We start from the raw sequence: 24,390 nt of genomic DNA, 5'->3' as shown, positions 1-24,390 counted from the left end.
GGAGAGAAGGATTCAGAGGAACAGGCGAGGGCCTGGCGGTGTGTCTCCACACGAAGCTGGGAGCGAGTTGGTGGGACACAGGAAGGCGGCTCCAGATGGCAGAAGCTGCGGAGGGGAAGGATCTCACAACAACAGCAGTGGGGCTGCAGGAGACAAGGAGGGGGTAGAAATGGTGGAAGACTAAGAAGGAGAAAGAGAGATCATGCATGGTAAAGACTGGCTTGCAATAATAATAGGGGAACAGTTCATCCGTCCTATTGCACATTGCCCACAGTGTGATGGTCAATTCAGGAGAAGCAGGATTTGGCTGAGACCTGTGTGTTGGCAGGTGTTATACGAAGGGTCTCTCAGATGTATTTTCCCTCCTTGATTTCCCATGTGGGCTCTAAATTGAGTTGTATTGGGGTGTGTTAAAGGCAGCTGACTGCTGCTTTCTCAGGTAGCGGCGATCAGTTCTGCTCCAGTTAGAATGGCTCTCCCAGGTCCCTCAGCCTGGTCAGGAGCTAGTTAGGAGGAGGGAGGGAAAAATCATCCCTGCAAATACTATTTCAGGCCAAGTCAATATAGACCTATGATATCAGGATTGCTGAGGAAACATTGACTTTCCCCTATCTCTGAATGTCTGTCTTTCCTGAGCAAGATGAAGCACATACAAAGGTCCGTTTTGCAGAAACCATCCCCAGGTGCCTCCTGCTCTGCTTCAAAATCATTTTCTTATCCTTGTACTGACTGTTTGTAAATGGAAGTAAGATCTACCTATGCACAAATATCTTTAACTGTCACTGAAAATATTTCTTTCCAAAATACAGAGCTGCCCTGTAACTGGCAGCCACTCCTTGGGACGCAGGACCGCAGGCAGGAGGAGTCTGAAGGCTGGAAGCAGCCAGCAAAGCCCTGCTCTTTCTGGTTTGGGGCAGAAAAAAAAAGTAAAGAAAAAACTAGTGATGTACCCCAGGGGTCAATACTGGGCCCAGTCCTGTTCAACACCAATGATCTGGATGGCGGGGCAGTGTACCCTCAGCAAGTCTGCAGGTGACACTGAACAGGGAGGAATGGTGCTTACACCAGGGGGCCATGCTGCCATCCAGAGGGACCTGGCTGGAGAAATGGGTGACAGGAACCTCCTGCAGTTCAGCAAGGAGAAGCACAAAGTCCAGTCCTGAGGAGGAGCAAGCCCAGGCCTCAGGACAGGCTGGGGCACCCAGCTGGCAAGCAGCCTGGCAGAGAAGGCCCTGGGGGTCCTGGTGGGCACCAAGCTGGCCATGAGCCAGCAGCGTGCCCTTGGGCAAAGAAGGCTGATGGTATCCTGGGCTGCATTAGCCAAAGTGCTGCCAACAGGTGGAGGGAGGTGATCCTTCCCCTCCACTCAGCATTGGCGAGGCCACACCTGGAGACCTATGTCCAGTGCTGGGCTCCCCAGTAGGAGAGAGACCTGGAGCTACTGGAGGGAGTCCAACAAAGGGACACGGAGGTGCTGGAGGGCCTGGAGCCCTCTGCTGTGAGGAGAGGCTGAGAGAGATGGGACTGCTCAGCCTGGAGAAGAGCACGCTCAGGAGGACCTCATCAAGGTCCACAAATACCTGATGGGAAGGTGCAAAGAGGACGGAGCCAGGCTCCTTTCGGTGGTGCCCAGTGCCAGGACCAGAGGCAGTGGGCCCAAACAGGGGCACAGGAGGCTCCCTCTGAGCACCAGGCAGCACTTGTGTGCTGTGCAGTGACCGAGCACTGGCACAGGCTGCCCAGAGAGGTGCTGGAGTCTCCTCCTTGGGGATCTGCAAAGGCCACCTGGGTGGTCCTGGGCACCCTGCTCTGGGTGGCCCTGCTGGAGGAGGGTTAGACCAGATGGACCCAGAGGTCCCTGCGAACTTCAAGCAGTCTGTGGTTCTGCGAAAAATTACCATAGATGAGATTTTTGGAGTACCTAATGAGCCCTGTTTCAGAAGCTGATAGGAGGAGGTGGGCCTGGCCCCATGCAGGTGTGCTAGCCCTTTGCAGAGTGCCTGCCCTCTTCCTTCTCCATCTTTTTCCCTCTGTATTTTTAAAGAGTGGTCGGCCATCCCTTGCCTTGCCACCATTTCTGAGCTGCTCCTGCTGGAGTTCACACTTAGTGCCTTGAAGCTGGTTGTCTGTAATGCTTCAGGCAGTGATTTGCAGTGATTTGGTTGCCATTGCATGATCAGAGAGATGCTATTTGATTAATTTTCAGGCATGAGAATTTGTTTTTCCAGAGCTCAGGGAAGACAAGTGCAGTTCCAGTGGAGCGCTCAGAGGGCTGTGTTTCGTACAAATGGGTTTAGAGGCCTTTCCAGTGCATGGCCATTCAGGTCTGCAAAGCACTTTAGATCAAGAGCATTACAGAAAAGGCAAATATCGCTACTGGTAAATATTAGCTCCTTGTTTTGCCAAATAAAATCCAAATCTATCCACTGTGCCCTGCCATTCCCAGAGAGGGAGAGGGTTTAAAAAAAAAAGAGAGAGAGAGAGGAGGAACTAGGGATTTGTATTCATTAACACTTTTTTTTCTCAGATTTTTTTTTAAATGCAAAGACCTCTGGGAGTAAGTGTTAAATACTTTGCACAGAACATAGCATAGGGAATCTCCAGTGTCTGGGGGTAAGCAACAGGAACAGGAGCAATAATAATCTTGAATTATAGGCTTTTAATTAAAACAAACCTCTCTGTCTTGGCTTAAATGCTTTTTGAAGTAAGAACAAGTTGGAATTGTTAAACAACGTGTTTGTATCTGCATTGGATGCAGAATAAACTCTGTACCCAGCAGCACTGATGAGATTATTTTATAAAGTCAATACTTTGCATGGGGATCGTTTGTGAGGCAAACTGCTGCCTGCAGTTCTTTTCCTCTCTTCACTCTGTGCACATGGAAGCTACAAGGAACATCATTTCAGCCAGCACTAAACATTTCAGCCCGAGCAAGGATATCCAGAAGCTTTGTTTTGCAAGAGGGGCAGCACTGTATCATCCACTCAGACATGGTGCCCACTTGTCGCATTCGGTATCACCCAGTATAATTTACTGGCTTTCAGGAGGAGGCTGGTTGTTTTTGGATAAATAAGGCTGCTTTTTGGAAGCAGGAAGACCGGAATACCAACATGGTGTTTGTGGCTGGGAGATGCCACTTGGGGATCTGCTCATTTTTCCACCAGAGCAATGCCTATGCAGCTTTGGGGGGGGGGACAGCTGGAGGAGCAGGCTGTCCTGCAGGCAGAGCAGCTCTGCAGCTCCTTTTGTGTTCTGGGCTTGGGAAAACCTTTTCATTTCCCCAGGCCTCCCTATACCTTTCCTCAGGGGGAGGAATACATTGTTTTTTATGAGCTTTGGTGGATGAGCGGGGTCAGCCAAAGCTAGATCCCTCCCTGCAAGGAAGGACAGGTAGACAGGAACAGCCCAGAGGAAGCAGAGCACTTGCTCCAGACGGCATTTTATTTCCTGAATGCAGCAAAAGTAGAGTAAGGAGCACGCCCTGCAGTGCACTGGCTGGGAAGGGGGTGCAGGGAGGTTAGGGGGGCTTAGAGACGCTGTGAACATGGTAGAGCAGAGGGACATGCTGGGACAGGACACGGAGATCTCATCCTCACAGCACGGCTGCTGATGCTTTAATGAGTTGCTGTGCAAAACTGCCCATCCATAATCTGTTTTCAGTTGTCACTGCAAATGCAACAGCATCCCGGGGGAGAGATCTGGGCTCTCGTGATCTGGTCAATCAATTAGTGCTTTAATAGAGTGAAATGAAGGAGAAAATGTGTGGGAACCTCGGAGGCACAGGGCAGGGTATGGAGATACTTGGCGGGTGATGGCGTGGGAGGCAAGGCAGGGAATAAGGCTGTCGGGGTGAGTGGAGTGTGCTTCTGGCTCTTGCTTGGCTCAGTACAAAGATGGTTTTGCTCAGAGAAAGATTTTTTCGTATGAAGTACAGTAGATAAATCTAACACAATTTCTCCCTGTACCCGAAGTTTCTCCACTTCTCTCCACAAAGGAGTCAATTTGCTGATGGCAGATCAGCCTTGCCAAAGTTGCAGAGGAAGTGTTTGTGTCTCTGTGTGCAATCTCACATGGTAACAGATCCAACCACCCTCCATCAGCACAGACCACAGAACTGCCAAAATAACACCCCTTGGGCACAGGGAGTGTGTGGCCTCCCCTTCTCGCCTTCCTCCTCTTCCTCGGCCAGTGCAGCACAATTCTGCACAATTCTGGGACGCTGCTAAACCAGGGGCAATTTACATCTTGCACTGTTAGCTTTTGCTGGTCATGAGCTGCCTTGCTGCAAATACCCCCAGATTTCAGGATTTTGGTTGCTGCTATTTCAGCCTTTCAAAGAATCATCTCAAATTGACTTCTTTGGAGTCCAACCAGACTTTGCTCTGCCTCTGAGTTGTTTAAAATTACAGAGTTAGTTTTTGCAGTTCAGGGTACCAGGAGATGCTCAGGGTCTGTGGTGGCTCTGGGAGGGCAAACGTCACAGCTGGGCTAAGTTGCATGTAGTTTAGACTCAGAAAAAAAAAAAAAGATGAGATTTGGGGAAGAAAGATGTTTTGATGGTATATGCAGACCTACTGCACGTGCAAGTGGCCTCCCTCTTATTAACTACTTTGAGATTTAAATCAGAAAACTCTACAGCTGCAAGTGCCAAAACATGATGCTTGGAGGTCAGTGAAGGTTAACTGGGGCCGTACCATTGCACCACACATGTACCTTCACCCCAAAGAGCACACCTCAATAGAGTCCTCTTCCAGGAAGCAAAAGCCTCTACTCCCCACCAATATTTTTAATGTCAACAGCAATGTGGGTGCCCGCGTTTTGGTTGTTGAACCTTCAATATCTTAAAGAGTCATTTCCACAGAAAAGAAGTGCTGAACTTCTTAAAAATCTGCCCAATTTTCAGTTTCCCATGCTGGATACCATCAAACTGAAGGACTGGTTGAAAACCTTGGCATTGCCTCTTCCACAGGAACCACTGAAATTTTTCTTAGTACCCAAGCATCCCCAAGCATTAAGCTGCCACCTTTCCTGTGACAGGTAATACTGGGTCCTACTCACCTGGAGTTATTAAGCTGACCTGCTGCACTGTTAGCTTCAGCATCCTGGCCGTGCTTACAGTTTCCAAAATCAAATGTGCCTTGTAATGTCTGATCTTGCATTTTAGATTTGGTATTTTCTTTTCTTATATCCAGTCTTAAAATGTTGTGAAAATTCCCTTTGTGAGGATGCAGATGACTGCATCACAGCAATGAGCAGGGTGACTAACCAGTACGGATTGTGCTCAGTTCATCTCAGCTAACCTGGGACATCTGCATTTTTAGACTCCCTTTAAAGTTAATAGTGAGAAATAGACACTTCTAGGGTGCAATTCAGGGATCTGCTTCAGACATCCACCTCAGGAAGAGATACATCACACTTCAGAAGTGCCAGTTTTTCTCCATTTGGTATCAAGTCTAAAAAAGTGGCTCAGATGGAGATGTGTGTGCTGGGGACAGCTAAATGAGCCCTGCCAAGGGTTTCAAGTGCCTTTTTTGATTAATGTGCAGGAAGCCAGCTCTGTCAGTGATGAGGCTGTTATCAGTAGAAGGAGACCGGTTCTGGCTGCCTTATTAACTCTCCTTTTGTTGACAAAGACATTCCCACTGAGTACATTGCACTCAGTGGTTGTTGTCACAATACAGTGAAAGCTGAACACTTGCAGGTGATGAATTCATCAGCGAGAGACTTCTCTTTGTTCTTAGTCTGAAGATCAAGCACAGAAGTGCCATGACAGCTGCAGGTATAGACGTGAATATTGGAGATGCTCACGGGCTGGGTCATGGTGGTGGTGCTGTGGTGAGAGTGTCACGTCCTTCTACCCACTTTGCAGTGTATGAGGTTGCCAGAGGGCGTGAATGAGCAATAATGTTTGGGGAGCCTCATTTTAAATCTATTGCTGTTAGGGGACCTTGTTTTCACTAATACATATTTTTCCCTGCAACAAAATCAGGTTCTCTCAAGTCAAATATAGAGCTCAAAACTGGAGGCATTGGAAATTGCAACGTTTTGAAGGCGTTTATGAACCAAAGCAGGATCGGTACCAATAGCAGGAGAAAAGCAAGACTTTGTTGTCAGACTGTGTTTTGTAGCTTCAAACAGCTTACTTGTACATTTTGCCTTCCGAAAGACACTACAGCTTTCATTCAAAATATATTTAAAGTAGGCATTTTACAACAAAAGGCCTCCTGCCTGCTGGATGACAAAATACAACTGTCCTGGCAGGTGGTGGCTCAGGTTTTTTGTGCACCCTGAAGTATTCATGTACATGCACACCAGCCAGCTCTCACAGTACAGAGGTTATTTTTTTTTTTCCTGTCGTCTTATATATAAACCCAGTCTGCGTTTCTGTGTGTCACTGGGATGTTTTTGTTCCTGACTGATGCATGAAATAGGAACTGCACTGTGATTTTCTCAGTGATTTGCTTAGAAATGTGGGCAGTGATGTGTAGGAAAGGTAAGTGCATATGATTATCGGCTGATGAGTACGTGGGTATCCAAACTATGGGATGGGGAGAGAGTTCCTGGCTTTTTGTGTGTGTTTTGTTTTGTTTTGTTTTCTCAGTTGTGTCAGGCCCCAGCATCTCTGTGCCCACTGCTCGGCCCCTTAAAATCATGGTTCTGGATTTGTTGGAGTGGGTGTCTTTTTTCTTTAAATGCACTTTGGTGCCTTTGAAAGGCACCAATGGGTGTTGGAGCAAAGGAGGTGTGTTTCATGCAGGGGAGTTTCAGTTTCCATAAATCCTAAACCATCAGCAGATCTCAGGATCCATCCCTCCTGGTTACTCTGTGTTCTTGTGAGAAAATCATCTGTTTTATTGCTGTTGTGTTGTGGAGGGGAATTTTAACTGACGATAAGGAAAGTGAAGTCTGATTTTCATGGAGGTCAGAACTTGGGAATTGTTTAAAAGAGACCTCATGGTGGTGGTCGTCTATTTCTATTTCTCTTTTGTAAAGAGTCCCCTCTTTGGGATGGAAATCCTCATAGTGACCTGCCTCCAAGTTGTGGCTTTCAGTGGATTAAAAGTATTGTGAATATTTCATTGAGGTTTTCAAGAGAAGAATGAGAGGGAAGAACAGGAAAAAAGATGTTCCATCACTCACAAACAAACAATAACAACAAAAAAGCAAAAGTGATGGCAACCGTTAACAACAAACAAATGCGTTCAGAAAGAAAAATGATCTTTTATGAAAAAGAAAAGCTAAAAAAGCCTTCTAAAAATAAAATTGAAAGAAAGAGTGGAAGAGAGGAAATGAGAGAGGGAGATGGAAGGGGAGAGGGGGGAGGAAAAGAGGGAGAGGGAAAGAATGAGAGAGGAAAAAAAAAATCTCTGAAAAAATTCAGAGAGAGCTTCAAAGAACCACTGTGGGAGTTCCCAGTTGTCCCATCAGCTGCGACAGGGTGATCCCAGAGTGACCCAGCTGATCACCCCCGATTTCCACACTGCTGCAGGGCCATGGGGGTGATAGATTGCTCAGGCAACACCTGAGGTTCGTTAGTGTGATCTGGATGAGTGGTGGATGCTGTGGCATTGAGGAGAGACCCCTAGGTTCTGGCTGCCAGACAGTTTCTACAGCACAGTGTATAACTGATTGTCCCACGATTTTCAGCACAGTTTGCTGGAGCCTGACAGCTGAAGCCAACAGAAAGGTACCTGGTACCATTGAGCCCCAAGTAGCACACGGGCTAAATGTTGTGTTTCTCAGTTGCAGGCCATCAGGATAGAGATGTTTCCCTGGCCACCAGGGTGGAGGTGCTCCGGCCGTGCTGCAGATGCAGCCAGCTCCATACTCCCCTGCCTCCTGTCCTCCACCAGTACTGAGGACAGGGGAAGGAGGGAACGTGGCTGTCTAACACTCATGGCCTTGAGGACCCCTTTTCCTTCCCTGCTATTTTGCCAGCCCCTCTGCATGGTGAGAGGTGGGACAGGGCCTGGCCACAAACCTTCCTTCCCTTACCCCTACAGTCTGCACAAGCTCCTTTCTTGGTTTCTCCAAACCCTTGTGACATGAGTGTTGCAAACAAGCCTGCTACACATTTGTTTGTTCTTTTTTTTACTGTTTGGCAAGAATTTTGTGGATTGCTGGGTGGTGCACAGGGAATGAGAGCATGCTCCTCCTGCTTCAAACCCTGTTTGAGCCAGGCAGGCTCTGGTAGCCCCATCCTCTTCTCTGAAGTCTGACTTTATTAATACAGTTTTCCAGCAAAGGCATAGCATAGTTTTTCCAAGTGGGTGTAAAGATGCTGATCTTCAGGAGAAATTCCTTAAGGTCTTTATTAAAGCAAATTGGTTGCTTTGTTGAGAAATTGTTTCTTTGTGCACTTTTGTTCCCCTTCATTTTTACCATCTGTGGAGGTTTGATTTCTGTGCCGGCAAAGAAAGAAATATTACTCTCTGAGATGCATGGGGTCTGTAGGGCTGGTGGTCTAGATGTAGTCTTTTGTTCCACAGGGAAATTTGTTTTTACTGTTACTGTTTGGTAACACACCACTACAAAGTGGTAATTAAAATAAGTAATTAAGTAACCAGTACATTTGGTCACAGTTAAGAAGATGTATCAGGGTACAGATGCTGGCCAAGCTTGCGGAAGAAGTCCAGAGCAACCCAAGAAAGCCAATGAAAATATTTAATGTATGTGAGAACATGGTGGCAAGTGTTCAGAACTGATTTTCACCCCCTTTACATGGAAATAAACAGGTCTAGTGTATATGGAAAAGATCTCTATTCAAAATGAGCCGGGGTGATGTTTGTTTTCCCTCTAGAGATGTCTTCTGGTCTCCAACTTTCCTATGCTGAGCAGAGAGAGACAAGCCTTGAGCAATAACTGATCAAGATGCACAGGTTCATGGAGCTCATGGAAATGCCCCCATTTTTGGAGAATAATGTAGAAGAGAGATGGGGAAAAAAAATAATCATATAACAATGATTTGCATGTTTTTAATCTCTTTCTACTCTTGCTGAGTGTGTTAGTTTAGATGTTTTTCCCCTGGAGGCTGCTTTCCTAGGGGATGATTAGTACAAGACGTCACTGTCAATCCGTCAGCTCCCCCCACGTGCACCGGGCTTCAATTCCTTCCAACTTTTGGAAGTGACAGAGCAATGAAAAGACAAATGAAATAAATTGATGCTTTTTAGGGGAGCAGAATCTGAAAAGAGCTGTCACGAAGGCAGACAGGCTGCATGTAGGTGCCAGATTTCAGGGCTTTCAGGAACTGTGATCCTCCACGGAGATAAACCCGCGCACCTCAGCACAACCTCGGTGCTGGGTTGTGCTTGTACCATTGTATCAAGAGACAAGTAAGTTATGCTTAGTGTATATTTTATGGCTAGCTGATACATGGGCATATGCTGTCACAAAATTGGCCCATGTGCTAGGTTAAAATACATCCTTTCCCCAATTCTGATTTCTGCTACCTCTCAGCCACATCCTTGCATTTTTCTAATGCCATCTTTAATACAGACTACATGGAAAACTGCACTGAAGTCAGAAATACTCCTGTAGTTATTCAAATAGCCTTCATTAGACTGTATCTCTTTTCCTACTGACATTCAAAAGTGCTTGAATCCCAAGGGCAGTTTCAGAGCAAAAGTGGAATGAAGAATTTTATTTGTAGAATGAAATGATGATGAAATCCTCCAGGAATTGCTGGGTTTGTTCAGAAAGGCAGGCACTGGAGTTCTGCAGAAAAAAAGAATACCTTTTCCCCAGGATATTTGTTGCTTCGTTAACTTTGTAGAATGTTTAAGAGAACAAGAAGAAACCACTACAACAAGTGTATGTCTAGGCAGCTGAAGTGAGACCTCAGCTCTGGTCCTGAGGCTTTGCCTTCCTCTGCATCATCTGTAGGTGTTCTCAGCTTCATATTTCCTCCTCTGTAGGATGGGGCCCACTTTAGTCCCATTTAATCACACAACTTTGGAAAAAAGCACCATTTTTGTGCTGCACATACCTCATACCTCAGAGCAGAGACTTCATAACAGGTGTACAAGAAGCAAGCAAACTTGTGTGGGACAGGGCAGGAGAGCGGGTTAGTCCAAAATACCAACTCAGAGCAGCCTCACGGGCTGGAAGGGGATGTGTGTGGGCTATCCAGAGCCAAGCTTCTGGAGCTTGCTCTCGGTTTGCAGAGACGATTTAAATTGTGTGCTTGGATGTGAATCTTCTTGCTGCATGGTGGACATAAAGGCACATGCAGAGAAACACTAATATAAAACTTTCAAGACTGAGATCTTAGGAGCTAAGGCAAGAGCCGGGTCTTGCCTATTGGTACTGTGTTCCTTCCTTTCCCATTTAGATTGGTGTTTTTAGGGAAGCCAGATAATACCGTAGAGAATAAATAATACTGATAGTTTGAGATAACCAAAATGTTTTTGTGAATCCAATTTTATCAAAAAAACACCCTTTATTATTTCCCATGTAAAACTTTCATCAAAAATTCTTTGAAATTGTCATTATTCCTACAATTTCTGCATTGTTTTTACTGAAAAATATGTGCCTATTTTTATCAACATGTTTTTAAATGATTTCTGAAGGTTTGCTTATTTGCAAGTAACACAGCCTTCTTATTTGTCTGCAGTATGTTTTTCAGCAAGCAAACCAAATGGATTTTCTTTTATATCGTATGTAACAGAAAATGGTTCCATTTAGAAACTGGCAAAACGAAAATTACTTTAACATATTTGATGTGTGCTTTTCCATTTTTTAAACTTGTAGTAATTTGTCAAGTGTAACTGTTGGGCATAGCTTTTTGGTCGTTACACATAGCCTGGCTTGCTTCCAAGGCAGTAGAAATGCACCTCATTTAGGGCAGATATGTCTATGAGTGGAGGCAGATATTTGCAGATCTTGCTGCACTGTTTTTTGAGTGCAGTTTTCTCTGTTGTAGCAGTGAATTGTTCTCTCTACAACCTTCCTGCAGATCCCTCTGGTTTCCTATGGGGAAAAGATGATCATGATCCATATATTGAAGAATAATCTCTCCTCTGGCAGCCTGCATCTTTCTTTTCTGACAGCCCCTCTCTCCGTGACAAGTGTTGCCAATGTTATTTCTGTCCACGGCCAAGGACGAGGAGGGCTGTGAGATGGCAGGATCCAGGCAAGGAGCAGGGGCAGGGAGCGGTGGGGACAGACCCTAGCCCTGCCAAACTCTTCTCATCTCCCGTACGGGCCGGTCTGATTGCTGCGGAGAGAGCTACTGCTGATTGCTGTACAGGAATTAAATTAGGTGAGTTAAAAACCCGTATCAATCACCGTCATGCATACTTGCATATGAAACATAGACACGAAAGGTTTATGGTAATCAACATAGAGTGGCTGATTAAAGTCCATTAAAATGCACTAGAAAAAAAAAAAATCTAATCCTCTCTCCGCTTCCACCCCGGCTCTTTTCCGCCCGTTTGATAATCGCTGCTGACTTCACTTATCATCCCTGACAAAGTGCCCCAGCATCGGATACGTTGCTGCTGGCATCACCGATCCTGAGCACGCTGCTGTACCCACGCTCATTCCTGGAGCACACGCAGCCGTAGAAGCAGATGGGAAGTGAAGGTAGGAATAACTTGGTTTATAGAAGACAGACCATCGAATCTGAAACACTCTGAAAGTGATCTATCACCCTCATGCGTCCTAGGGTATAGAGGAAGTACATATAATCTTAAAATTCAAATTGTAATGAGAATTGATGATTACAGAAATCTGTGGTGTGTGGTTTATTGCAGCTTGGAAGTTGCTGGCAAATGCAGCATCTTGCTTATACATATGCTCCTTTTCTGAACATGAAACAAGCATAGTCTCCACTGAGGACAGCTCTTCTAATCCTTCTCTGAATGTGTCTGTTCCACAGCGTGCTGAAACATCCCAGCCATGATTCACACAGGGTCATGGTGAACCTCACAGGGAGATGGTGCCTGCAACAAAACCTCTGTAGGGTTGTTTGTGTTACTGTCATGGGCTCGGGCTGTTTTCAGAACCTCCAGGCCTGTCTCGCATGTAGTATTTGATAGACATCTAAATTGCTCCTGAAATTAAATCTCCATCCAGTTAATTTAGCACCTGCAAAATTAAATCCTGGTCTTAGAGTCTTTGATAAAAGTAGGTCGCAACTGTTGGGTGCTGCCTTTGGGTAGACACTCAGGCTCTGATTTCTCATGGATGCCACCACACCAGAGGCTCCAAGCTGGCTGCAGGCAGGGAGAAGTGCTGCACTGGTTTTAATGCATTGGAGACATGGTTTTCATCAGGTCATGTCTCGGATGCTTGGATCTTAATTCCTTCAACAAAAAGGGGCACAAATACCTCCACACATGCTGCCACGGGTAGCTATGTGTATGACAATATATGTATGTGTAGAGGAATTAGATGTTACAAGGCTGTGTTACTGCTGAAAAGCTGATCACCTGAAAGGTAGCAGGAAATGGAATTAGTGCGGCTCAGCCTCACAGAGACAATATTTCAGCATCCTTGTGTGCTAACAATGTAATTTACTCTTCAAGCATGTGATTGTAGGACACTTTTGCAGTGTCTGGACAATGACTCTTGCTTCTCTGATCAGCCCCCAAATGCATGACTGCTTTTATTTCTCCTGTTACTGATCTGTAGATGATTAAGGTTAGTTAGTGTCTGTGGGTCTGTCCTGCAAAACATGGCTAATTTGTTCAGTATTCCTGCTGACCTCAGCAAGATCTGCCTTGGTAAGCACCACTCCTGCTTCTTGCTTTGTAGAATGATTTTTAGAAATTATTGCACTGTTGGAGTCTCTGTCCTTGGTGATATTTGAAGCCTGAGTGGACACAGTTCTGGGCAACCTGTTCCTATTCAAGCAGTCCCTGCTTTGAGCGGGGCACAGGACATGCACTGGATGGAGTCCCACAGGAAAGCCAAGGGTAGGAGGTAGTATCCGAGGACACGTGTGAGCAGAGGTTTCCAGGGCACAAGGTTCTGCAAACCTTTCTTTATCTAGCACCACATTGACAGTGGGGCAGCCTGGAGTAGCTGCTGCTTGCAATGCTGTCATCTGCCCACACTGATATTCCGATGATGCTTGACATTTCCTGATGCTTGTCCAGAAGTAAATTAGAGCTTTTGTGTCTCTTTTTGGTTAGAACAATACTAAAGTTGTCAATTGTGGCGAATCTGACCACGAGTCTGGTCTGGACTTGTATTTACATTGGTAAGTACCGCTGGTACTTAGCAGTCAGCAGTTGTCGGTGGGAGCTGAACATGCCTGCCCCACCAAAGCACCAGCAGTGGACTCCATGGCGGGGATGGGATTTGGTCACCTTGCTCATTCTTTTGTTCTCATTTGGCACTTGGCTTGTCCCCCCCAAGCTGGGACACAGTGATTGTTTTCTGTCTGCAGTTGCTACATGAGCCCAGCTGGCTGAGAGCTGTAGGGCAGGCAGGGAAGGAGGTACATGACTGCAGCCCATGCTAGGAGCACTGCTAAAGGTGCTGACCAAATAGCCCTGAGGGTTGTATTTTCCTCTTGAAATTAAGATGTAAATTCCTGACATTAAACTGCAAAACTCACGTGGTGATTTTGACTTGCTGGATGCTGTGTGCAAACATTTCCTCGAGTTTTGCAGGACACATAGATGCACAAGAGCCTCTGTGCTGTCTCTTAGCTCCATCCCAGGCCAGCACTTTGGCCATATTCATCCTTGGTTAGTCACAGGCAGGAGATGCATTTGGAGCAATGCGATTTATAACCGCAGAGGTAGTGGGTGTTAAATGGTGCTCTCCAACACCACAACCAGAGGGAGCGGGACACAGCTCCAGAGAGTTCCTGTGTGTCAGCAGGTCCTGCTGCGGTCACAGTGGGTGTGCAGAGAGCTCATTTAAAAGAACATGATGCTCTGGTGAAATAGAAAACCAAAGCAAGCATAATAATCACATCTGAAATAAACAGTATCAACGAATTTGTGATATGAAAGGCAGTTGACAAGACTTTTGTGTTACTGGGGATGAAGACACTATCTGACTGTGAGACCTTTAGTTCTTAATGTTTCAGAGGGGTTGTAATCTGAAAACCTAGAGCTATAGGTTCAAAGCCTCCACTGCTCTGGGGCTGGAAGCATTTCTTGTTAACAGTGTCAACATAAAGAGCAGGAAGAAGATACAGCTAATAGAAAGTAGGACCAAACACAAACAGATCCATAAATTTGAAACATATTATTACTAAAATGGAAGCTGGAAGTGGAAGGCCCTAATATTGGAGATGGTATCAAGCCCTAACATCTGATATTGGATTTCAGGATCTCTTGAACTGCTGGATCATCATGATAAGAAGGACATTAATTTAGATGTTGATTGAAAACACTCTACAGCTGCAATGAAATAGGGCATTTGCTGTCGAGGTGTTTTAAGACAACTGCATTATATTTACAAAATTGGAGGATCCTCTGGCCTTAATGACAATGCAATTGAATTTCAAAGGGCAGTAGTATTATATCTCAATCTACAGGTCACTGGGGGTGGCTGGATGATGAAGTCTCAGTCGCTTTTAGTATGAACAAGACAGCTACAGACTTTCAGATTTGACTTAAAATATCACCGGCAATAAAAAGGTGATATTCTTTGAATTATGATAAACTCCATGTTTCATGTCTCTCTTCTGTTTGGAATGGGGTAGGGTACCTAAGCCTAAAGTACTTCTTGTGTTCTGACCTAGAAAATCTGTTTTTCTATATATAGCCGTGCATAATGCCTCTTGCTCAAGAATAGGCAGAGTTTTAAGGGTGATGGGACCACATTTGGAAAGCCAAAGCATTCCGGTGAGCACCCCTCAGTCAGAAGTGAGTCTGCAAGACACCCGTCATGTAACATAATCCCACGAGCAGATGCTGTCTAAGTAATTAGCTCTGCTGCTAGATGAAAGGCCCATGCTGAATTGTGCTAAGATTGCCTGCTTCTTCACTGTAATTGCTAAAATATAGCAATGCAAAAGCTGAAGCTTGGGCTATTGCTTTGGAAAGTTATTTCTGTGCAGCTCAGGGGAAAAGTAAATCAGTTAATGGTTTTAATTAGCAATCTTTTCATGTCTTCCCCTCATTGTCCATGAGGAGCTCTGCAGAGACAGTGCTCTTCTTTGCACAGATTGCAAAGGTGTGCAGCACTTGACTGTGCTGGGCTTTGCAGCCAGCCATGGCAGTGGGGTACAAACCACTGCCCTCTCACTTGTAAGCACTGTGCATTGGACCAAAACACGCTTTTTTCTGGTCAACATGGACTTAGGGATCTTCTGTCTGGTCCATGGGTTCTCTGTAGCAGAGCACATATCTGTATGTGTTTCTAGTAGCTCCACTGCTTCTCTTATTTCCCTCACCCCATTTCTTCTCTGCCTATGTGGGGAATCAGCCCAAGTGCCACACATTTTATTTCTGTAAGTCTCTGCAGCAAGCAGGAATTTAACAGCTCCTGGAGAGCTGTCTCAGTGTGTAATAAGGTATCAAGGGAGCATGACTTCTGAAATCCCAATAACTAATCTTATCTCACAGGCAGAACTTGCAGTTGTTTTTAGGATATGATCGGATCGGCAAGATAAATTTTTAATTAAATTAGGGTGATCCGTGTTTTTGATACATGTTTCAGATTTCACAGTTCTGAAAACAAACCGCATCAGATCTGAGAGGGTTTGTGATGCTGCCGGATGCCAGGATTCTTGTCCCCAGCCTCCTTGGGCAGCTGGGATGGCACAGGAGGGACAGGCTGCAGCCTCAGCAGGTAGTGGAAATGTGAGCGATGGTCCTGTGGTGGCTAATGAATGAGGTCATCTGCTCCGTGATCTGGTGGCATGCGCTCAAAAACTCCTGTAGCCACTTCTCTGAAATGTCACTCCTCGAAGATACAAAAACCTCATGCCTGTCAGCCTTTGGAGCACAGAAATAACCGAGTGCTTTGGGGAGAAGGGGTGTATCAGAGGGAGGATTCACACGGGTGACTACTTAAACTGCTTCATAACCTCTAAAATGTGCCGAGGTCGGGCAGGTTTAACCCCGAGGCAAATCTCAGCCATATAGCTCGTGTGCCTCTGGCACACAACCCAAGCTGTCACCACTTTGGCTGCATCACAAGTACACTCCCTCCTGCAGAGAGGACCATTTCCCAGAGCACTCGGCCAGCCAAGCCCAGGATCCCTGTTTTTTTCTCAGTCCCTCACCCCTGCCTGCCTTTGCTAGCCTGTCTGTGCTCATTCCTACTGAGCCGCTGATGTCCCAAAGTTTCCATGTGCTTATCAGTTTTCCTTGCCTCAAGAGCTTTTAGCACAGACAGTGGTGTTTTAATGCTGCCCATGTGCATCTTCCTTCTCCATCTGTTTTTATAATTGCATCAGAAATACTTCAGAGCAAAAATCTTATCCTAATAAAATCAGAGATGCTATTCCCTAGGAACACAGAGGAATTCAGACACCCACTTCCCAGGTATTATTCCAAGTTGCCCATGGTGTAGATAATTGGAAATTCTTGCAAGTGTGTATGTATATATATTTTAAATGATTAATGACTTCTAGCAGTGTTAAATGTTGTGGCCTTGGCTGTTGAAAAGCAAGTTGTCCTCCATCTAAACCTTTTGGCTGTACATCTCAACAGCACTGTGAGCAGCAAAGGGTGTTAAAAGCCATCGTTTTAAAGTCATCAGAAGTGATAACATGAAAAAGAGCAACTGCTAGACAGCACTGCCATTGTAAGCACCAAAACAAGCAGCTTCTGCTGCTTTCATACTCTGGTGATTTCTGGGCCAAGCCTTTGCCCTGGCCAGAATTTGAAACACAATTCACCCATAGTCAAGGAGGCAGAGCAGGGTTTTGCCACCTTGCCTTGTTCCCAGTGAAACACCCAGAGAGGATTTATTCCTTTTTCCAATCTGTCTTTTAACCAAGAAACATCGGTTGCTGGGAAAAAAAAAAAAAATGTTCCACATTTGCAGATTTGATTTTGTTCCTTTCTCTTGCTTACTCTTGAGGGTAAGTGTTGCCTTTGTGATTCTCCTTAAATCCAGCCCTACAGAGATCAACGCCTTGTTGTAATGTGTGGAAAGCAATTTCAGATAAACAAAACAATGCAGGCACATGGTTTTCTTCCTGCTGCAGCGCCTTCTTTAACCTTGGCCCACATGGGGAGGCTTGATCTGTCCTCTTCCAGTCCTTATTGCAAAGCATTTAGCTGCTTCGCTTTGCTGCTTGGGTGCTTTTTGCTACTGCTTTGGCTGAGATTTCCTCTATCTTTGGTTTATTTTTGTGTGCATGTGGAATTGCGTATGAAGTAAGAAGTTCTCAGAAGGAGTGCCAAGCAGGGAAGCAGTCTCAGATAATCATAGAAGTTGTAAAAACACCCCCCCCCCCAATCCCTAGCTATTATTTTCTTGAAGACATACTGAAAATGCAAAATCAACTTATTAGCTAAGCATTCAGTCTTGATTTCATGATTTTATGTTTGGCTTTTATATATATAATATCTATTTTCCACTTTCATAGCACCAACAAAAAAATAATTTCACAATTCACTCCTATTTTGTCCTTGCCTATTTCCAGTCCAGTCAAACTCAGCAATGAAACAGCTGTCAGTTCAGATGCAAGAGTGATCACAGCCTAATGTGGGACATTTAGGGAATTTCAGACCTACCATACCGAATTTGAGGCAGTAACTAAAGCTTGTGGCAAGATGTTTCCCCTGGCTGAACAAAGAAATACTCCACCAAAATAAAAATTGACAAACAATCTGGTTCCTTCCTTGCATTTTCAGTAGGAAATTTGACTTTTAGTCAAAAGTATGAAATAGCACATTTTCAAAATGGAATTGTTTTGGAACCCCATAAACTTTGAGACCTTTTGACTGAAGAGATAGTTCAGGTTGGTTTCTCATACAGAATAACACAACATGACAAGCTGAAGGGTTCACATCAATGATCATTATTATCCATTCATGAAGGAGGCAAATGATCCAAATTTCTAAGGATAATTAGACAAAAAGGAGCAGGTGGTGTCGGGTTTTCCTGTTAGTTGTCAACAAGAGAAATAATTTCCACTAACTATTAAGATGCTCTTCCCTCCTCTCAGCAGGAAAAGGGCACAGTTCTCCAAAACGTTTCTTTGGCTCAACAGTTCCTGGATTCAAATAAAATGTAAAATGTAGCTTAGTGTACTGAAAAGATCTCAATGAAATCCAGATGTGCTTTCAAAGTCAAGGCTTGGATTCTTGGCCTGTCAAGGTAGCACATTTCTTAAATAGCACATTTACATGAAAAGCTACTCTCAGCTGGCATCTGCTGTGATCAAAGTCTTCCCCACATGAAAACTGCTGCCCAAAATGATGCACAGCTTTGTGTGACTGCTGATACACTCTGTTGGTTGAGATTTCTGCAGCAGCCTGGCTATTGCTGTGCTGATTTGACCCCCAAATTTCTCTGCAGCCCCACGACTCTGCAGTGTTCCAACAGCAGGCACCCAGCAGAGTGAGAAGGGTTGTGGTGTGCCTGCATGCAACAGCTACAAACTTAGACCTGCTTTTCAGGAGCAGACCTACCTTCTGCATGAAAGGTGCGTGGCTTCTTGAGGATTCTTTTTGAAGTCCCAACAGGAGAGTTGTTGATAACCAAATGCTGTGGTAGAAGCACTTGGCAAAATCAGGTACAGTAGGTATTAAAGTATGCAAACTGAGGGATCAGTCAGTTTTGCAAGAAGCTGCAGTTGGAACCACTCCCAGTCCTCTCAAAATCAGCAGTGATCTCAGAGCAGATCTTACTGTGCACCATGCACCTGTGCAGTGAGGGGAGGCCTCTATTCCTCTATGATGATGCACCAGGGAAGATGGGAATCCTGACTCCTAATCCATTGCATATGTTAATTCATAGTTAAAATCGCTTCCTTGTGCCATGCCTACTTGCATTTGGCTGCTCTACAGATTCTTTAGACACATTTGCTTTAGATACATCAGCTTTTCCTTAAGTGGTGAATCCCATTGATGCTGCGTTGAGTATTAATAAACACTCACCTGTGTGAGGCAGAAGATGGTGGAGGACACCAATGTTTGTACTGTTTTAAAAGCCTGAAGAATCAGAATTCAAATCATAAAGCAAGTGTTGGAGGAAGGGAAATACCTGAATGTCTAGACACCACATCACTCCTTAGAAATCTTAAATCTTCCTGGCCATGGACCTGGGCAACCTGCAGTAGGTGGCCCTGCTTTAGCAGGAGGCTGGACCAGATGACCTCTAGACATCACTGCCAACCTCAACCAGATTGTGATTCTGTAATTCTGAGAAAGGGAGCAGAGCATTGGTGGAGCATGTTTTTTTGGGTAGTGGAGCAAGGGGGTTCCTAGGCTTGCCACAGCAGCATTTATGTTTCTGATGAACATAGGCTGGACCTATACTTGGATTGCAGTTCTTTTCATGGCAGCTCAGAATGTTTTCCTCCAGGTTTGCGTCACAATAGAAGCATCAAGCTAGTGAGAACAGTGTGTCTTGGGTGATGGTGGCTGATTTGCCTACCTGAAGACACTTGCCACTGGCCAAGCTGTTTTCTGGAGTGAAGGAGGGACTGTGTTTTCCTTGGTTTTCAACATCGTTACTCTGTGGTTGTAGCATACAGGAGTTCAGTTTGGGAGTAAAACAGCAGGCAACGTGGATGCCTGCACACCGATACCTGGTTTAGGATTGTGGTTAATGCTGGTCCAGGATCTGTAGAACAGTGAAAAGAGTCTGTTCTTCTCTAGTTTGCATGGACCTTCCTTTAGCATTCTGAAAGTAGCAGCAATGAACCAGGGAGACTGATGAGAGTAAGAGTATGAGGGTATTTACCAATTTACTGCCATTTTTGCAGCCTTGACAGAAATTTCTTCTTCGGGGATGCTTGGATGCTCCCAACACCCCAAGTCCAGCACAAACGTTTTGATGCAATTGCTCAGGAGCTTGCAGACAACTTGGAGAAATTTAGGGAGCCAGCCTGGAAGCATTAGATGCCACCATGTTTTTACCTCCCATGGAATTGGCAGATTGGCCAAGGTGACAAAGGCCTCCTAGAGGGGGACACAGACTAATATTCCCCCCAGCATTTGGCAGCTGTTTAAACTCTTGTCATTTGGTTCTGCTTTATTTCATCAACTGTTGACATTCTGGTGTCAAACCAGAAATAAGTATGAGCTCTGCAAATCAAGCAAACACACTTTTCATACTTTTCAGCATTTACCTGCAGTTTGACAAGGGTGGTTCTCAACCCTAGGTCTTTCTTTTCATGTATTCTGTGTGGTCTTTCATGGTAAAACCAGCTAGAAGTTGAATTGTTGGCAGTGAAGGCCACTCGAGGCAATGGATGATGAGCTGCCTCATTCTACCTGAGCAGAGCTCGAACAACCTCATCGCCATCATCAAGCTGGTCATGATGTTGTTTGGATACAAGCCTGAGAGTTTGCTGATGTGGGACAGTATGGAGACATTAAGGAAGGTGCTTGGCTCGTTTCTTTCTCTTAAAGGTGCTAATTCATCCAGAAGAAGGGGGGGCAGTCCTGTTTCGTATGTGGTGCCTCCTGTCCCAGATTTGCCATCCTGATGGCTTCACTGTCTTCTTAGATCCCTGAGAACAATGTTAAGAAAAGCACATAGTGGTAGGCTGAAAATCAGCACTGTGCCAGTTGGAGCCTTCACTAGTACAAGTCCCATACAGAGGCTGGATCTGCAGTGGCTTCTGCAAGGCCAGTAGAAGAAAGTTTATCTCCTTGTTGCTGATAATCTATAACCCACCTTCTGTGATAAAAATAAGAAAACTCTGAGTTTCACCCAACCTTTTCCATATCGGGTGTCTTTGGAGCTCTAAGCTGGCTGTTACCACTCAGGAATGAGCTCTTCAAGTTATTTATAACAGATAGATCTCTGAGAATGTCAGCTCAACCCTCAGCAGCAGTCAAAACAGCAAGTGGAAAGATAGGAAATTTTCAGAAAGAAACAGTGAAAGAAACAGAGCTCGTCATTACGCTGGTGTGAATTAGTGGTGCAATCACATCTTGGATGCCTTTGGGTTCTGCTCCAACACATCTGAGAAGGGAGATGGTGGAATCAGAGAATGGCAAGGAGAAAGGCCACAAATTTCAGGGGTGGTGGCTCCTCAACTGGATGTCAGGCAGGAAAACAGATAACTGGGAGGGTATGTTTGAAGCCTGAAGAATGATAACGATCTGAGAAGGACACAAATGAAATGATAAAAGGTGGTTTCAGAAAAAGGATCAAGAAAAAAGAAAAAGGAGAGGATTTCTCCTGAAACGTGGTATTAAGCTGTGGAAATTCTTGATAGCGAGTGTTTTGTGTGCTACAAGTTGACAAGACTTCAGAAAACAACTTGGCACATTATTCAGTCAGTGTCTCTCTTCCATCTGGCACTAAAGGTAAGGTATTTGCCTGACATCTACTTTTGACCTGTTCACACATAGAAACACATCCATCCATAGATTCCACGTGTAGGAGAGCTTCTTCCCAAAGCTAATATGGCAGTTTAGGGAGCAATAAAAGCAAGCAATTTGCTCTTGGGGCAATACCATCCTTACTTCTGGCATTGGAGGGCAGCACTAGATAGCAGTTTTTAACTAACAAAACAAAAAGCAGAGCTTGTGGATTGATGTGAGGAGTCCAGCCTGGCATTTCTACTTTGTCTCCCTTTAAGCAAATCCTTTAATAGCTGTGTCTCTTTTTTGTAAAGCGCTATGAGAAAAAAGCAAATTACAGCTGTGCTAGTGTGAGTTTTGGCAGTTCAGGCTCCATAGCTCCCACTGCCATCAGCGGAGATCACGAGCACTTACATTCCTTGAAAGCAAGTACTTCATCTTTCAGTATTCATGATTTCTTATGTCAGTATTCAATATTCCCTAAAGAATTTATATCTTGTAGACCTTTGAACCCCAGCACTGACCCAGGATGGCACCAGCATGACAGATTTCAACATTAGCATCTAAATGTGTGGGAAAAAACTAATTAATCTTCCTAGAGTCAACAGAAAACTCTAATTTAAGCAGTCACTTTTTATTTTTATACAATCAATTTCAAATTTATTGAGACTAGTGATTTCTTGGGATTCCTTATACCTTTCCTGTTGTTCTGTGGTTCAGCAAATTCTGTGTCCTAGTAAGTTGCCACAAACCACCACCTGGGAACAAGTCTTAGCCAAGGCTGAAGCAAAAAGAAATGGGATAGCATTAAGGGAGGGATTTGCTACATGCTGTGGTTGCTGTGATTGTTGCTGGTGATGGAACCACAGCACCAGCCCCCGTGCTGCAACCTGTGAACAACATGGATGTGCTGAGCCAGCCCCAGGAGATGGCTCTGCATTAACCACTGGATACTCTCACATGTTTTGTTGGTATTTTCCAGTGGACGGTGATCCTGCAGTGCTCAGGAGCCCAGGAAGCTTTGTTAGCCATCCCGTGCTTCCCCATTGGCATCACCATCAGCACTGTGACTGGGATCTCATACCTCTAGCAACACAGCCACAGCCAGGCACAGTCCTGATTCTTCCTGTGATGCTTTCCCCAGTAAGATGCAGCTCTGCCCAGTAAATGAAAGAAAATGAAAGAAAAGGCTGCAGGGCTGAATTTCATCTGCAGACTGCAAATCACACATTTCCCAGCCAACAGCCATTCTTAATGCTAAACAGATTGGCTATGGCTCCTACTACTGGCAGTAAAGATAACATGGAAAGCTTGTGCCAAGAAATGTTGATAGAACAGGGCTACAGCTCAGTGCCCAGACCTGTAGGTGATCCTGAAGTACTTGAGTCCGAAGTCTAGTTTCGACTCTATTGAGGCTGCATTGAGGTCTACGTTTGCTTAAACTGAAGCTTTCAAGGTGTCAGAGGAGTTATAAGTAAGCAAACACCAGTCTTACGTGGAGACAACTGCAAAGACCTCATGTCATCTTCTTGCTCCCTTGGACATAGAGACTGTGAAGGCTTCCTTGGAGAGCTCTGTTCTTTCCAAGTAAAAAAGCTTTCAGAGGAGCCTAGCTAGCACCTAAATGCTTCCCTCTGTATTTTATTGACTGGAAATAGGGTTTAGCAGTCACAATGAGAGCCTTCAGCTGATAAGTTCCAGGTGACAGTAGATGTGGCTCCTAATGCAAGAGCAGGCTATGCAGCACTGCTCAGCCAGTTGAAACTTGGCAGAAGCTCCTGAATATTGGCTGCTTTGTTACTAAAGGTGGAGGTATTTGCAGAGCCCAAAATACTTATAATTAAACTCAACAAGCTTGAATTTTGTATTGTCAAGACATCTTCCTTTTTTCTCTTTCTTTCTCTCTTCTCTGGCAACTCAAAAGAGGGAATGAAAAATGTATTACAGACTGGTCGTGTGCCCATGGGAAGGTTGCCCTCCTTCCAGCAGCTCTTCAGGAGTGAAGCTGTGGTACATTTTACACCACATAAGCATGTACGTATGTAGCGTGGAACAAGAAAGACCATTACCTGGTTCCTATGAAAAGCTTTCAATGGCCTTACTATGATCTGAGTCACCAGCAGCTTAGCAGCATGAATATGATTTAAAAATCATAAAAGTGGGAGTTGCTTGAAGTTCTAGTGAAAACATTCAGCAGATGTCACCTGTTTGACTCATGTTGGGTCCAGGGAGAAAGCAGTTCATGCTCAATGCAGCAAATGCTGAGATTTGGGAAGAGCATAGGGGAGCACACAACTGAGCCAGACCCAGGGGCAAGCATGCCTTCATGCCAAAAGGTACCTGGGCTCTTCTGGCAGCAAAGGCTTCAGCTTCTGCAGAGCTTCTGGTGGGATGAAACTCAGTATGGAAAGGCAAGCAAAGAAAATGGCCAGTTAACGTGGTTTTGGCATGACCCACACAGACTGATAGGCTGCATGGAAGATTTGAATAAAACTTCCATTCACTTGCATTTGTTGCTTGTATGTCCCTGTCCTGGAGACACACATGACCTGAAGCTGGACGCACCACTGTGTTCTTGGAAAGCAGCTTCATGCATCTCTGCTACACCACTTAGGTCCCATTTTGCAGTGTGTCTTGCTGTCCATCTCTGCCAAAACAATGGTGTTTGAGAGAAATCTGCAAGAAATAAAAAAAAAAAAAAGGAAAGCTATTACTTTCAAATCAGAGCATGGCCACCAACAAAATGCCCAAAGCTACCTTGGCAGTTGACACATAATGTATTATTTCTGTGCGTCTCAAAGCAACATAATGGTCTGCCTCCATGATGTTGCTTGTCATGGCATTTTAGATTACCAGAAGATTTGGAAAGCCACAGTCTGCTATAAACTCCTTTGTTCCTAAAACCATTTATCACCTGTAGGATTATCTCAGATGTGTTTTCACAAAGCGGTATGACTTCTAATGAGCTAGCACTCACACAACA

At 44.9% G+C, this 24,390-nt stretch overlaps 1 protein-coding gene and 1 long non-coding RNA gene across 8 annotated transcripts in view; one reads left to right on the top strand and one right to left on the bottom strand.

Moving 5' to 3' along the window:
- The window catches only part of CALN1 (calneuron 1), a 130,651-nt gene that overhangs the window by 74,013 nt on the left and 32,248 nt on the right, over positions 1 to 24,390 (top strand). The gene's annotated exons all lie outside the window — the stretch shown is intronic.
- LOC119713266 (uncharacterized) overlaps positions 17,944 to 24,390 on the bottom strand; it is a 66,496-nt gene continuing 60,049 nt past the window's right edge. For 3 of the 5 annotated variants that reach the window (XR_011804306.1, XR_011804307.1, XR_005260273.2), the window contains one exon: positions 17,945 to 24,083. This is a non-coding gene — a long non-coding RNA (uncharacterized lncRNA). Of the gene's footprint in view, positions 24,084 to 24,390 lie in introns of all 5 variants that reach the window. The other 2 variants (XR_011804308.1, XR_011804309.1) reach the window with 1 other exon arrangement.

Source organism: Anas platyrhynchos, chromosome 20 (assembly GCF_047663525.1).
Source record: "Anas platyrhynchos isolate ZD024472 breed Pekin duck chromosome 20, IASCAAS_PekinDuck_T2T, whole genome shotgun sequence".
NCBI classification, from domain to species: Eukaryota; Metazoa; Chordata; class Aves; order Anseriformes; family Anatidae; genus Anas; species Anas platyrhynchos.
Note: the sequence above shows the minus strand (reverse complement) of the source record. Positions and strands in the feature narration are given on the sequence as shown.